Genomic DNA, 14858 nt, shown 5'->3' with positions numbered 1-14858 from the left:
GGAAAACAAAGTTAACGAAAAAGAAGAAAAAGAAGAGATCCTAAAAACTAAGGTTTGTCAGTGCGTCTCAGAAGTTCCATCATCATTTGCTTCATCTCAATCAGCATGGATTCATGAGTGTCAAGACGTTGTTCCATGATGTCGAGTCTGGATGAGCTTGTCTGAGTAGAGCTGGAAGGAACATTCTGAGCAGCTTGAGGTTCTGGAATGGAAGCAGAAGCAGCAGGAGTAAACACAACTGGTGCAAGTCGCTCTGCCTCAGCCTCAGCTTCAAGACGCTCTGCCTCAAGTCTGGCTTGTTCAGCCTGAGCTGCTGCTTCACGTGCAGCTTCGTCTGCTTGTTCTTTCTTTCTCTTGGCTTCTTCAATAGCTTCAAGAAGCTTATTTCTCTGTTCTAGTTCGTGAAGAGCCACCCTCCTAGCAAGCCTTTGCTTTGCAGCCTCAATGCTCTGACTGCCCTCTGCATGCAGGAGCTGCATCATAATTGGAACTTGAGCCACTAGCCAAGTGGTCAGATTGTTCCACTCATCAGCCACATTTTCAGCATTCTCACTGAGATCAGTCTGACCGTGCACATTGCGGAGCCTCAAAGAGGCTTCATGATAGAAGATATTGATGCACTCAGAGAGAGATGTGGGTTGAAGGTGAGTATAGGGAATTATGGAGAGGTTGGGTTCAGGAGAGGCTGGGTGATTGCTGCTATGGGCTTCAGAGGCACCTTGTGGAGAACCAATGTTAATCATGGGAGCATTGGGTTCAGAGGTTCCAAGGTGAGGGTCTGAAGTTTCAACCAGAGGGTGAGGTGATCTAACCGAGGATTGGTTAGACACTGATTGTTCAGGTTCAGGGTCTGGTTGAATGGGCTCTTGTTGGTCAGGGACAGGGTGAGCTTGTTGAACTAAGGGGTCTGCCTCTTGGATAGGATTGGCCAAGATAGGTTCATCTGGGTCAACTAGACGTTCAGGTCTAGGGCCAGGATATCTCCTAGGGCTTGGACAGGTAAGGTAATACTCTTCCAAGGCAGATACCTTTTCTTTTCTAACCTCCATGAATTTTCTAATTGATTCAGAGGTATTGGAGGGAGGAGAGTCAATAACATTGGTTGGGAAGGATACAGGTGTGAAGGCTGTTGAAGAGTCTGTATCCGTGGTTCTGGCAGCAGGACGTGCTGATGCTCTGAGAGCAGAGTGATCAGACGTTCTGGGTTGTAGTTCTGTTTGGTTGGGCTCGGGTTGGTCTTGGACGATTGGTTCAGAAGATAATGGGTCGTACGGAATGGTAAGGAGAGATGTTGGTTCTTCTGACCTAGAGGTTGGGTTCTGAAGCAAATTCCAGAGAGGTGCTTCAGTAGGAGAAGGTTGAAAGAAGGAAGATCTTGGGGAATGTGGTGGAGAGGTGGTTTGTTCGGCTGGCTGGGATTCAGGAATAGGAGTGAGGGGATTTGAGGAGTGTTGAAGCAAGGCAGAAATAGGGAGTGCATCAAATAAATTCAAATCATCATCAGAAGCAAGTGCAGGCTTACTTGAATGTGCTGATGATCGAGTCACTCTGGCAGGAGGTTCAGTCCTTCTGACCACTGCAGCAGCTGGTTCCACCCGAGTAGGCTTCACCACGATTCGGACCTTCTTCTGCTTCTTCTTTGGAGGACCATCCTCACTATCATCATCATCACCATCATCAGGCTTTCTCTTCGTCTTCTTGACCAGAGGGACATCAGATTCCTCAGAAGATTCGTCCAGAACCATCTTCCTCTGAGCTTTCCTCTTGGGAGGAGAAGGAAACTCTGGAGCTGGTGGTAGTCTGCTGACGAAATCATCAAGGTCAATTTCGAATCCTTGAGCCCTTAGATCTTCAACATAGCATCTGATGGCGTCAGGATTGTCCGCTTGAGTCCACAGAGGGTAGTCATTCAGAGGCATTCTTCTTCCTCTGATCTCAGAAGATGTGTCTTCATGAGCAGGAGCAATCTTCTTCTGGATTAAGCCCATCTTCTTCAAGGAGTTTGCAGTGAAGACATCACTGACAATTGTGCTCAAATCCTCTGTGCAACCAGCATCGATCAAATCTTGCACCAAGTGGCTTTCAATGAGAAAGTCTGAGAGCAGCCTCCCAAAAGGGATGTATTTGATTGCAGACTTGATGGAGGCGGTGGTGCGAGACTTCCGGATGCATTCCTTTAAGTAGGAGAACAGGAAGTAGGGAAGGCAGATCTTCTCCTTGTCTTGAATGAAGAACAGCATCGCCTTCTGGTTGAAGTTGATGTAATCTGGGGAACTGCCCTTCGGTCTCTGATTGATGCAGTTGAGCAGGATCTTGTGCCAGATTCTGAGTTTGGGGTGAAGATCCATCACCTTGTAACTCGTCTTGCCCGGTTTGAAGGTGGTGTACAGGGCCTTGTTGACTTTGTCTTTGGTGATGGGTTTCAGCTTGGATTCCGTCAGTTGGAACCGATACCCATAAGCAGTTTCTGCTCCTAGCAGATTCACGAATGACTTCTCAGTGATAATGATCTTCCTGCCAAGAATGTGAGAGACCACCTGAGTGTCATCGCAGTCTGCGTGCTTCCAGAATTCCTTTACCAATTTCTCATACACCGGTCCTCGAAGTCGATTGAAATAGTTTCCCCAACCTTGAGCTTGGACTTCAGGACGAAGATCAAACCCATTTGCAGCCAGGTTGTCGAGGTTGAATCTCCATTCTGCCAGGACTTGGAGTTCCTCAGGAGCAAATACGCAGTGAACGGCACAGCCCCGTTCTGCAATAGGAACAATCTGCTCTTGAGCTTGAACTTGTTCTTGTGCCGGGTTCTCAGAGCCCCTTTGACCCGTTGCCAAACCAACTTCCATGTGAGGGAACTGAGGTGTATCTGCAGTAGATCTTCTGGTTTGTCTCACCATTTTGAAGAGGTTGAAGGTTTGAGGTAGAAGATGAAGTTTGAAGGATGAAGAGAGATCGAGAGAGAAATCAAGAAAGAGGCGGTTTTGAAAAGCAGAGAGTGCGAGAGTGAAAACCGGAAGTGAACGAGAACGTGTGTGTATAGTGGGTTTTATCAAATAACCGTTGTTGATTCAAAAAGCACTGTAAGATCAACGGTTGAAAATTAAAGATAGATAGTAACAGTAAAATACACAATCACACACAGGAGATAAGCATATCTACACGCAATCATAACAGACTGTCACACGGGCACAAGGAATTATGCATCAGAAATTCTGACACACGTGTTGTTGTCTCAGCTTCAGAGTCAGTACCAGTGGGCACACACACTCTGATTGAGTTACCTTCTGGACTAGACATCTTCTGATCAAGAAGTATCATAGTCAGAGGTTCTGATCCATCTTCACTCTGGACAAAAGTCCATGTTTAGATTTTTCAGAATAAAATTAAATCTATCCTCTGCTAAGGGCTTTGTAAAGATATCTGCCCATTGATGGTCAGTATCAACAAACTTCAGAAGAAGTACGCCCTTCTGCACATAATCTCTAATGAAGTGATACTTTACCTCAATGTGCTTTGCCCTTGAATGCAAGATAGGATTCTTGCTCAACGAGATTGCAGCAGTGTTATCACAATAAATTGGGATATTGCTCTCAAGGATCTGATAATCCTCCAGCTGATGTTTCATCCAGAGCATCTGAGTGCTGCATATTGCTGCTGAGATATATTTTGCCTCTGCAGTTGATAGTGCAATGGTTGATTGCCTCTTGCTTGCCCATGAGACTAGATTGCTTCCCAGAAATTGACAATTTCCAGAAGTACTTTTTCTCTCTGTTCTATCTCCAGCATAATCAGCATCACAATAACCTGAAAGCTTATACTCTGATGTTTTCTTATACATCAAGCCAAGGTTAGTGGTGCCTTTCAGATACCTTAGGATCCTCTTAACAGCAGCTAAGTGGGTTTCCCTTGGATCTGATTGGAAACGAGCACATAAGTGAACACTAAATAATATGTCTGGCCTAGATGCAGTTAAGTATAGAAGTGAACCTATCATTCCACGATAGAGCTTCTGACATACTTTACCACTTTTATCTTCTTTCTCCAAAATGCATGTAGGATGCATTGGAGTCTTGGCCACTGTAGATTCCAGCATATTGAACTTCTTCAGAAGTTCTTTAGTGTACTTGCTCTGATGGATATATGTTCCTTCTGGTGTTTGATCAACTTGTATTCCCAGAAAGTACTTTAATTCTCCCATCATACTCATCTCAAATTCAGCCTGCATCATCTCAGAAAATTCTTTGCATAGAGATTGATTAGCAGAACCAAATATAATATCATCAACATAAATTTGCACAATTAAGATATCATCTTTATAAGTCTTGCAAAAAAGAGTTGTATCTACTTTACCCCTTACAAACTCATTCTCCAGAAGGAATGAGCTAAGTCTCTCATACCATGCTCTGGGAGCTTGCTTCAGACCGTAGAGTGATTTCTTCAATTTGAACACATGGTCTGGTTTCTTTTCATCTTCAAAACCTGGGGGTTGATGAACATAGACTTCCTCTGAGATATAACCATTTAGGAAGGCACTCTTTACGTCCATCTGATGTAGAACTATGTTGTGATTTACTGAGAAGGAGATCAACAGTCTAATTGCCTCCAGTCTTGCTACCGGAGCAAATGTTTCAGTGTAGTCTATTCCTTCCTGCTGGCTGTAGCCTTGAGCAACTAGCCTTGCCTTGTTTCTGACTACTTCTCCTTTCTCATTTAGCTTGTTTCTGAATACCCATTTCGTTCCAATAACATGGACACTCTCAGGCTTCTTCACTAAGCTCCAAACATCGTTCTTGGAGAATTGATTCAGTTCTTCTTCCATGGCCAGAATCCAATCCTTGTCCTGAAGAGCTTCATCTATGGACTGGGGTTCAATTAAGGACACCAATCCTTTCAGACTCAGCAAGGTCTCTTCAGAGGGTCTGAAGGCAGATCTGGTTCTGACTGGTTCATCTTTGTTGCCCAGAATCAATTCCTTAGGGTGAGCTGCAGTGATTCTGCTCTTCTTCAGAGTTTGTGAGTTAGAGGGACCAGCTTCTTCCTCTGGTTCATCTTCCTTTGGCTCAACTTCCTCTGGAGCTTTGCCTTTGTCAGAAACATTAATGCTTAAATCTGCAAACTTTTCAACTAGCTTTGACTGGTCAGAGTCAAGCTTATCATCAAATCTAACATGAATAGATTCTTCAATAGTCTTAGCATCAGTATTATAAAATCTAAAACCTTTAGATCTATCAGAATAACCAAGTAATAGACACTTAGAAGACTTAGCATCAAATTTATGCAATCTATCCTTAGTATTGAGAACATAACAAACACAGCCAAAAGGATGAAAATAAGAAATGTTGGGTTTTATGTTCTTCCACAATTCATAAGGAGTCTTATTCAGAATTGGTCTCACAGAGATTCTGTTCTGAATGTAACATGCTGTATTTACTGCCTCTGCCCAAAAGTGCTTAGCCATGCCAGTTTCTTGGAGCATGGTTCTAGCCATCTCCTGAAGAGTTCTGTTCTTCCTCTCAACAACACCATTTTGTTGAGGAGTTCTGGGACAAGAGAAATCATGTGCAATTCCATAGGAATCAAACAGACTCTCAAACTTGTCATTCTCAAACTCTCCACCATGGTCACTTCTGACACGCACAATCCTACAAGCCTTCTCGTTTTGCACTTGAGCAATGAAGGTAGAGAACACAGCATGAGACTCATCCTTGCGGGTTAGAAACTTTACCCATGTCCAGCGGCTATAGTCATCAACGATAACCATCCCATATCTCTTGCCACCTATAGACTCAGTTTTCACTGGTCCAAAAAGGTCGATATGCAGAAGTTCCAACGGCCTTGAGGTTGAGACAACATTCTTTGCCTTGAAAAGGACTTTTGTGAATTTGCCTTTCTGACATGCTTCACAAAGAGCGTCTGAAGCGAACTTCAGATTGGGTAAGCCCCTGACAAGGTTTAGCTTGCTCAGCTGAGAAATCTTTCTCATACTGGCATGCCCTAACCGTCTATGCCATACCCACTGCTCTTCATTAACAGATAGAAGGCACTTCACATTCTGAGCCTCCAACTCAGATAATCTGATCTTATAAATGTTGTTCTTCCTCTTGCTGTTAAACAGAACAGAGCCATCGATCTGACTTACAGCCCGGCAGGACTTTTGATTGAATATAACATCATAACCCTTGTCAGCTAATTGACTTATAGACAATAAGTTATGTGTTAAGCCGTCTACCAATAAAACATTATCAATGCATGGACTACTATCTACACAAATAGTACCAGTACCAACAATTTTACCCTTTTCATTTCCTCCGAAGCCAACTTCGCCTCCAGGCTTAAGTTTCAGCTCTCGGAACATACGCTTTTCTCCCGTCATGTGACGCGAGCATCCACTGTCCAGATACCATGATTGGTGTTTCAGTGGAGCTATCAAGGATATCTGCAACATAGATGATCTTGTCCTTAGGTACCCACTTTCTGGGTCCTCTTTTGTTAGTTACCCCAGAGGTTCTGATCACCTTGGGTGTCTCAACATAATATTTTAAAGGAATATTTGCATGATATTTAGTCATAGAGAAAGATCCCTTTTTAAGAGGATGTTTAGCAACTTTAGCAGGTACAGGATCAGGCAATATGGTACCAGAGGGAACAAAGCATTCATACAAGGATTTAGCTTTAGACACAGAAGGCTCATTTCTAATTGGTTTAGAATAGCCAATGCCATGCATTCCATTTCTGCTTACGCCATAGATCATTGAAGCCATTAAGCTTCTATCCACGCTTTTAGCTAGGAATCTTTGAAAAGACTTTTCATACTTAGATTCATTTCTACAATCAGAGGCATCACAGGCAACAATTTCTTCTAACTTAGCAATCTGGTTCTTAAGCACAGAGTTAGAATTTACCAAAGCATGATTTTCATTTTTCAAATCAGAAATAATTTTCTCATGTTCAGAAGGAGTCTTAGAGACAGCAGATAAGTTCTTTTTCAACTTTTTATGCTTAGACAATAAAGAGTTATACTTATCCATGATATCAGACAAAGCATGTTTCAGTTCAGAGGTAGAGAAGGAAGCGAATACCTCATTTTCATCGTCTGAGTTAGGATCTCCTTCTGATTCTGAGTCAGAGTCAACAGCTTCCTTTGACTCTGCTCCTTTGTCTTTGACAATGGCCATGAGTCCTTGGACTTCACCATCAGAGTCAACATCCTCTGACTCTGATTCATCGAATGTCACCATCAGACTCTTCTTGGTCTTGAAGTGCTTATTTGGCTTCTTGTCTTTCTTCAACTTTGGACAATCACTTTTGTAGTGCCCAGATTCTTTGCACTCAAAACATGTGACTTCCTTGATTGAAGACTTCTTCTGGCCTGAGGACTCATACTTGCCTTTTGCCTTTCCAGAGCCTTTGAACTTGCTCTGCCTGTGCTTCCAGATGCGGTTGAGTCTCTTGGAGATCAGAGTCAGCTCATCTTCATCAGAATCTTCTGATGCTTCTTCAGATTCTTCTTCTTCAGCTTGAAGAGCCTTTGACTTCTCAACCTTAGCCTTTTCAGATTTGGATTTCAAGGCTATGGACTTTTTCCTCAGATCTTGCATCTCTGAGCGTTTCAGCTCATGGCATTTCAAAATGCTGATGAGTTCTTCTAAACTCATATTCTCAACGTCTCTCGTGAGCTCTATTGAAGTCACCAAAGGCATCCAACTTTCAGGAAGACACCTGATGACCCTTATGACATGATCTTTTGTTGTGTAGCTCTTGTTGAGAGGTCGTATGCCAGCTACAAGCAATTGAAATCTGGAGAACATTTCTTCAATGGACTCATTTGGCTCCATGATGAAGGATTCATACTTTTGGATCAAAGACAATGCCTTTGATTCTTTGACTTTCTTGTTTCCTTCATGAGACATCTTCAGAGAATCAAAAATGCCTTTAGCAAACTCACGATCGGTAATCTTCTGGTACTCCTCATAGGAAATAGCACTTAGAAGAATTGCTCTTGCTTTGTGATGTTGTGAGTACAGCTTCTTTTGTTCTGCAGTCATCTCTGACCTTGGGATCTTCTTGCCATCTGCATCAACTGGACGCTCATAGCCATCCACAATAATATCCCAGAGATCTGCATCGAAACCCAGAAAGAAACTTTCCAGTCTATCTTTCCAATATTCGAACCTTTGACCATCGAACATAGGAGTCTTTGCGTTGTAACCATCTCTTTGAGTTTCACTGGTGGTGGCAGCCATTGTTTTTCACACCGGCCCGGATCACTGAACACTGTTAGGTGTGGTAATCAGAACTTGCGCTCTGATACCAATTGAAGGTATGAAAAACGGTAGAAAGGGGGGGGGTTTGAATAACGTTTTCAGTACAAGACTTCCACCTTAAAGATTTTGGCAAATCTTTCGAGAACTTAAGTGCTAAAGATAAGAGATAGAAAAGCACACAAGGATTTTATCCTGGTTCACTTGATAAATCACTCAAGCTACTCCAGTCCACCCGTTAAGGTGATTTCTTCCTTCTTAGAATGAAGGCAATCCACTAATCAGGTAAGAGTTACAACTGCACTTGAAACCTACAAGTGACTAACAATTACACTGACTTAGCTTACACTAAGATTCACTCTCTTAGTCTTCTCTAGGATCCGATCAACCTTGATCTCCTAAAGGCAAACTATACAACTGTATATGAAGTTCTTGTTTACAAAGAAAGTGCTTCTAAAAAGCTTATAGTAAACACAATGAATTTCAAGATGAAAGAAAGCTTAGAATATTTTGAATATGTCTTGCGCGTGTGTATTGCTTCTACTTAGTTTCTTAGCCGCTTCTTTCAATCTTCAGCCTTTATATATACTCCAAGGATTAGGGTTGAGCGTTGCATGGGAAATGCTACCGTTGGAGGGCAGTTCTGGAAAATCCAGCTTCTGCTGTGGCTGAGAACGTTAGGTAGGTCTTCAGGAAGGTACACTTGCTTTTGTACTTGGATAGCGACTTGACCTTTTAACCTAGGAGACTTCTGATCAGGGGAATACTTCATATTGGAACTTGTGAAGCCGGTTGATCAGAGTCAGAGGGAAAGCACAGATCCTCTGACCATTGTATCTTCTGATTCTGAACTCAGAGGGAAGAACATGGCCTTCAGAGTTTCTTGCTTCTGGACTTCAGAGTTTCCACTATTCAGCTTCTGGATCTTCAGAGTCTTCTACACCATCAGAACATCTGAACCTTCAGTGTTTCTTGGTTATCAGAACTTATGGATCTTCAGAGCTTCTAGCGACTGAGTCCACATCAGAGTTTGTATAGCTTCAGAACTTCTGAAGCTTTTCCACTGTTCATACTGAACATGGTGAATGCGAAAGCGTTGCTTGGGTCACTCTTTATACACAGTGCTTCTGATTTGTGTGAGATTGAGTTGAGGTCAGAGCCTGTAAATAGCACACTCAGAAAAACACGTTAGAGTACCACAATTGTTCATATCAAAAGGTTAACTTGTAATCATCAAAACATAGAGTTGTACTACTAGATCAAAACTTGATCTTACACGAGTTCTGTAGCTCGAGTTATGCTCGTTTTAGCGAACGAAGTCTCCGTTGTCAATTTGTGCTTAAATAGGAACTCTGAAGCTTTAAAAGCTTTCTTAACGATTTCGATTAGTGTTATTAGATCGTGTTGCTCCTAGTGAAGCTTGTGTTGATGATTGTGTTTCCTTGTTCTAGGTTCACAACTTCCATGCCCAACTTCTACTCACGAAGGTAAGGGTAACTCGGTTTTAGAGTGTCTTTGAGTCTTGCATGCTTTTATCGCACTGCATGCGTTTGAGATGAAGATGTTTATATTGATTGGCATTGGATTATGATTATTGTGTTGAACTGGGAAAATGTTTTCTGGAGGCTTCGGCCGAGTGAACTTATTGAGACGTGTGTCTCCGTTTTCTGAGAGGCTTCGGCCGTTTACTGGTTTCTGTCATTGAGTTGAGTTGACGTATGCTTGTTGATATTAAGAGTAACATACGGTTATTCTGTCTTGATTATTGGATTTGAAATTGTTGATATATATTTGTGCATATGCGTTGTTGGATTGTACTGTGTGGCCTTCGTGGCGTTATTAAGTGGCGATCAGGAGGTGTGGTCCTATGATTGTCCCGTCTTGTGAGACGCTAAGTGGCGATGAGGAGGTGTGGTCCTATCATTGTCCCGTCTTGTGAGACGTTATAAGTGGCGATCAGGAGGTGTGGTCCTATGATTGTCCCGTCTTGTGAGACGCTAAGTGGCGATGAGGAGGTGTGGTCCTATCATTGTCCCGTCTTGTGAGACGTTATAAGTGGCGATCAGGAGGTGTGGTCCTATGATTGTCTCGTCTTGTGAGACGCTAAGTGGCGATGAGGAGGTGTGGTCCTATCATTGTCCCGTCTTGTGAGACGTTATAAGTGGCGATCAGGAGGTGTGGTCCTATCATCGTCCCGTCTTTTGATACGTTATTGATTGACTCATATTGTTGGTTTTATTGTCATCTGATATGTTAAGTGGTTGATAGCTGAGTTAATCTATATTGTTGAGGATTGTCGATATCTGATTTGACGTTATATTGATGAAGTTTTTGATATCTGATTCGTTGTTATATTGTTGAGGATTATTGATATCTAATTTGTCGTTATATTGTTGAGGATTATTGATATCCGAATTGAGGTTATATTGTTGAGGATTTTGATGTCTGATTTGATGTTCTATGTTAAGTTGTTGATATATGAGTATAGTTATGTTGCTGGTTTATTTACCATGATAGGTAATTAAATTTGAATAGCATGATTTTCTCTTTCATACATGGTAATTGCATGGAGTTAACCCTTTCTATTTGCTACTTGTTGTTTGGGCGCTTAACGCTATTAGGCGATGAAGAGCCCTCTGGCGATGCTTAGCCATGCTGAGATGGAGGAGGGATAGTAACTGGCGGAGCAAGGATGGAAGAAGCTATATAGTTTCCTCTTAGTGGTTTATGCTTTGAGTCTTCTTCGCTACCTGAAAACTCTGTTACTAAAACCCTGTTTTCGCCACTGTTTAAGTGTGCGTACTTATTTTGGAAACTTGCTTATGATGATGTAAGACACTATTATTATTATGTCGGGAATGGGTTGTTTAATTAAGATCATGATACATATAAACTGTGTTTAGTTGTTTTGAAAGGAAAAAAAAATTATATCGAGTTTTCTTAGGATTATGAAATAGTCCTTAGACATTTGTTAGGTTACTAATGTGACTCCTCAGTTGAGAAATTGGGGCGTTACAGAATCAAGTACACAATGTTTTCAAAAAGGATTTATAAACATGAGTATATTATTTTCTTTTCAAAGTGTTTCTAAAACATATCATGCATACTCTCATCTACAAATAGATTTACATCAAGCCTTGAATAAGGCAAGTACCCAAAGGTAAACCCGAAAGCACCCAACCTACTAAACCTAACCAATAGTACAAAAAATCTATTATGCAATGACACCATAAATCTGACATACTCCCTACGATCTCCACATCGGGGAACCACAGGAAAGCAAGGCAACAAAACCTACTCGAAAAATCAAATATAAATTCCTAAAAATCATTAGGTAAGCTTAAACCAATAACGGTAAGCTCTCTAACCCAAGGCTCTAGCCTTAAACCCGACTCTACTCTTCAAGTCTTTCACAAATCTTCAAGTCCTCATCTCCGACTCGTACAAAGATCAAGCTTCATCGAGGGTTCTCGATCGCCTAATAACATTAAGCGCCCAAACAACAAGTAGCAAATAGAAAAGGTTAACTCGATACAAGGCTTAATCATCATATTAGTCCCTGTCTTTGTGTCGCTGTCTGAACCAAGTCCTTGACCGGAAAAATTTGTGGATTAAATCCCTCTCTTTTAAAAACGTATGGAGCCAGTCCTCGCCGGAGCTCCGAGCTCCGACGAGTGATTATGTAGCGTGCTGACTGTGTGAATAAAGGTGACATGGCACTAATTTTTTTTAATTTACACATAATAATATAATTAACATAATTAAACATATTTCTAATTCTAACCCTAATTTAATTAACTAAATTTAATTCCCCCAAACTTATCCTAATTCCCTCCCCCAAATTAACCCAATTCCCAATTGCCTCAATTGAAATTAGGGTTCATATGTTCTTCCTCTTCTTCTCCTCTCCTTTAACTTCTCCCACCACATCCCAATCTTCATCTTCTTCTCCTCTCCTCTCACTTCTCCCACCACGTCCCAATCTTCTGCCCATAACATTATTGCCCACTTCTTCCTTCTCTATAAAAAGAAACACTTGGAAATTCTTCACCATCCCATTCCACCATGGATTCAAGCTCTGGTGATGAAGTATCGTCGATTTCTCCCCCCGCGCCAAAATCCACAAAGACGGTCGCGTAGAGAGACTCATAGGTTTGCTTGGCTTGTTTCTTCCGCTCTTCCTGGTCCGATCATCAACATCCTCCCTTTCCTCTTCGATATTCTTATGGTTTCAGGGGTGGAGGGAGGAGGAAGCAAGCAAGCCAAATCGAAAAGAAGACGAGGAAGCTTTGTTTCATACCCATACCAAATCTGTCTTCTGCTTCTTCATCTTCTCCTTCGTTCTAGATGGGATTTGTGGGCTCAATTTCTGGGTGAGGGTGGGTTTCTGTGGTTTGTTGCGGGAGAGGCTGGGGATGGGGGTGGGTTTCTGTGGTGGGTTACGGGTGAGGGTGGGGTGGGTTGCGAGTGGGGGTGGGGATGGGGGTGGGTTTCTGTTGCGGGTTGCATGTGAGGGTGGGGTGGGTTGCGATGGGTTCTGGGTGGGGGTGGGTTTTAGGGGTGGTTTGCAGGTGATGGAGGGATGGTTCAGAAGCTTTGTTTTGGAAGAGGTGAGGGAGGGTTGCTGGTGAAACTGGAACTGGAACTGGAACAAGGAACCTGAGGAAGAAGATGAAACTGGAACAGGAAGATCTCCATGGTTGGTTCTGATTTGGGGATTTTGGGATTGATTTTGATTTTGGGTTGATTTTGATTTGGCGTTAATTAGATTTGGTTAATTAAGTTAGGGTTATGATTAGAAATAGTTAATTTATGTTAATTAAACCTTAATTTTTAATTTTTTAGTGCCATGTCACCTTTATTTACACAGTCAGCACGCTACATCATCACTCATCGGAGCTCGGAGCTCCGGTGAGGACTGGCTCCATACGTTTTTAAAAGAGAGGGATTTAATCCACAAAATTTTCCGGTCAGGAACCTGGTTCAGACGACGACACAAAGACAGGGACTAATATGAGAATTAAGCCCTCGATACAATTACCACGTATAAAAGAGAAAAACATGTTATTCAAATTTAAGTGCATAACATGACACATAAGCTAGCAACTTAATTCTAGATAAATGACGACATATATCTAACAACATAAAATTAAATCAGATATCAACAACATAGATTTAATTAGATATCAGCAACATAATAACTTAGATTTAAATTAGATAACAATACCCTCAACAATACAACGTCAAATCAGATATCAACAACCTCAACAACATAACATCAAATCAGATATCCACAACCTGAACAATATAATATCAAAATCAAATATCACAACCTCAACAATATAATTCAAATCAGACAAAATCCAATATATAAGTGCCCCGTAGTACAACTATGTGTTAATACCAAGACAGGTCAAATCAAAAACGGCTCGCAAGACGGACAGTCACTTGGTACGAAAATCATTGATTTGTCACTTAATATGCCATGAAGGTTCCACAGTACGCCACAAAGGCTCCACAAAATGCCACACAGGCTCCACAATATGCCACACATGCCCCACAATACAATCCAACAACGCATATGCACAAACATCAACACAACATATAGCTACTTAGCACATACTTAGTATGTGATCCAGCCCCACATCAACCATGACAACAATCAAAACATCAACAATTCTCAATCCAATAATCAAGTCAAAGTATCAACAATAACCAATGGCCGAAGCCCTAGAAAACGGAGACGCACGTCTCTATTACTTAACAATGGTCGAAGCCTCAGAAAACATTTGGCATCAAGCCTCAGATCAATCAACATAAGCAAGCATACAACATTACGAGAATACCAATATTTCAATCAACGCCAAACAAATTAAACAACTTCATCTCAAACGTAAGTAGTGCGATTAAAGCATGCAAGACTCAAAGACACTCTATAATGAGTTACCCTAACCTTTTATTCTCCTTCCAAGCTCGATATCACAGTCCGATCCAAAGTCAAACTCCCGAACTCAGCAAGTTCCCCGGTGCATCTTCCTCCGTTGTGAAACCTCACAGCTTGTTCCAAAACCTCTTTCCTCAGCTCAACTCGTTCCAAACCTTAAAGAAAAATATCATTTCTTAGTCACTAAGAAACAATACAATCCAATAACACTAAACAAAACCGAAAGAAGCTTTCGAAGCTTCAAAGTTCGACATCTAGGCACGAATGGACATGACCTCTGTTCGCTAAAACGCGCATAACTCCAGCTACAGAACTCGGAATGACACGAAACCAAAGCCAAAATTTCGACAACAGAGAGAGCTACGATATAGCTCAGGCCATACAGACCCAAAAATTATTTTTGGACCCGGTACAACTACAACAGGTCTCGGCCACTACCAAAAATAGGGTTTCCCGAACTTTTTCTTCGAACTAATTTAATTCCTAGGTATTTTAGGCGATATCTAGGCCAGAGAAACTCTCAGAAAAATTTAAGAACTTTAAATGCGAATTAGGGGTATTTTGGTCAAGATTTATTGACTAATTTGGAATAGCGATAAACAAGGCCTTTAGTAACAACTAATATCAAAGGCACTAAGCAAGATTAAGAATTT

The sequence above is a fragment of the Lotus japonicus genome, chromosome 5 (genome assembly GCF_012489685.1).
Source record: "Lotus japonicus ecotype B-129 chromosome 5, LjGifu_v1.2".
NCBI classification, from domain to species: Eukaryota; Viridiplantae; Streptophyta; class Magnoliopsida; order Fabales; family Fabaceae; genus Lotus; species Lotus japonicus.
Note: the sequence above shows the minus strand (reverse complement) of the source record.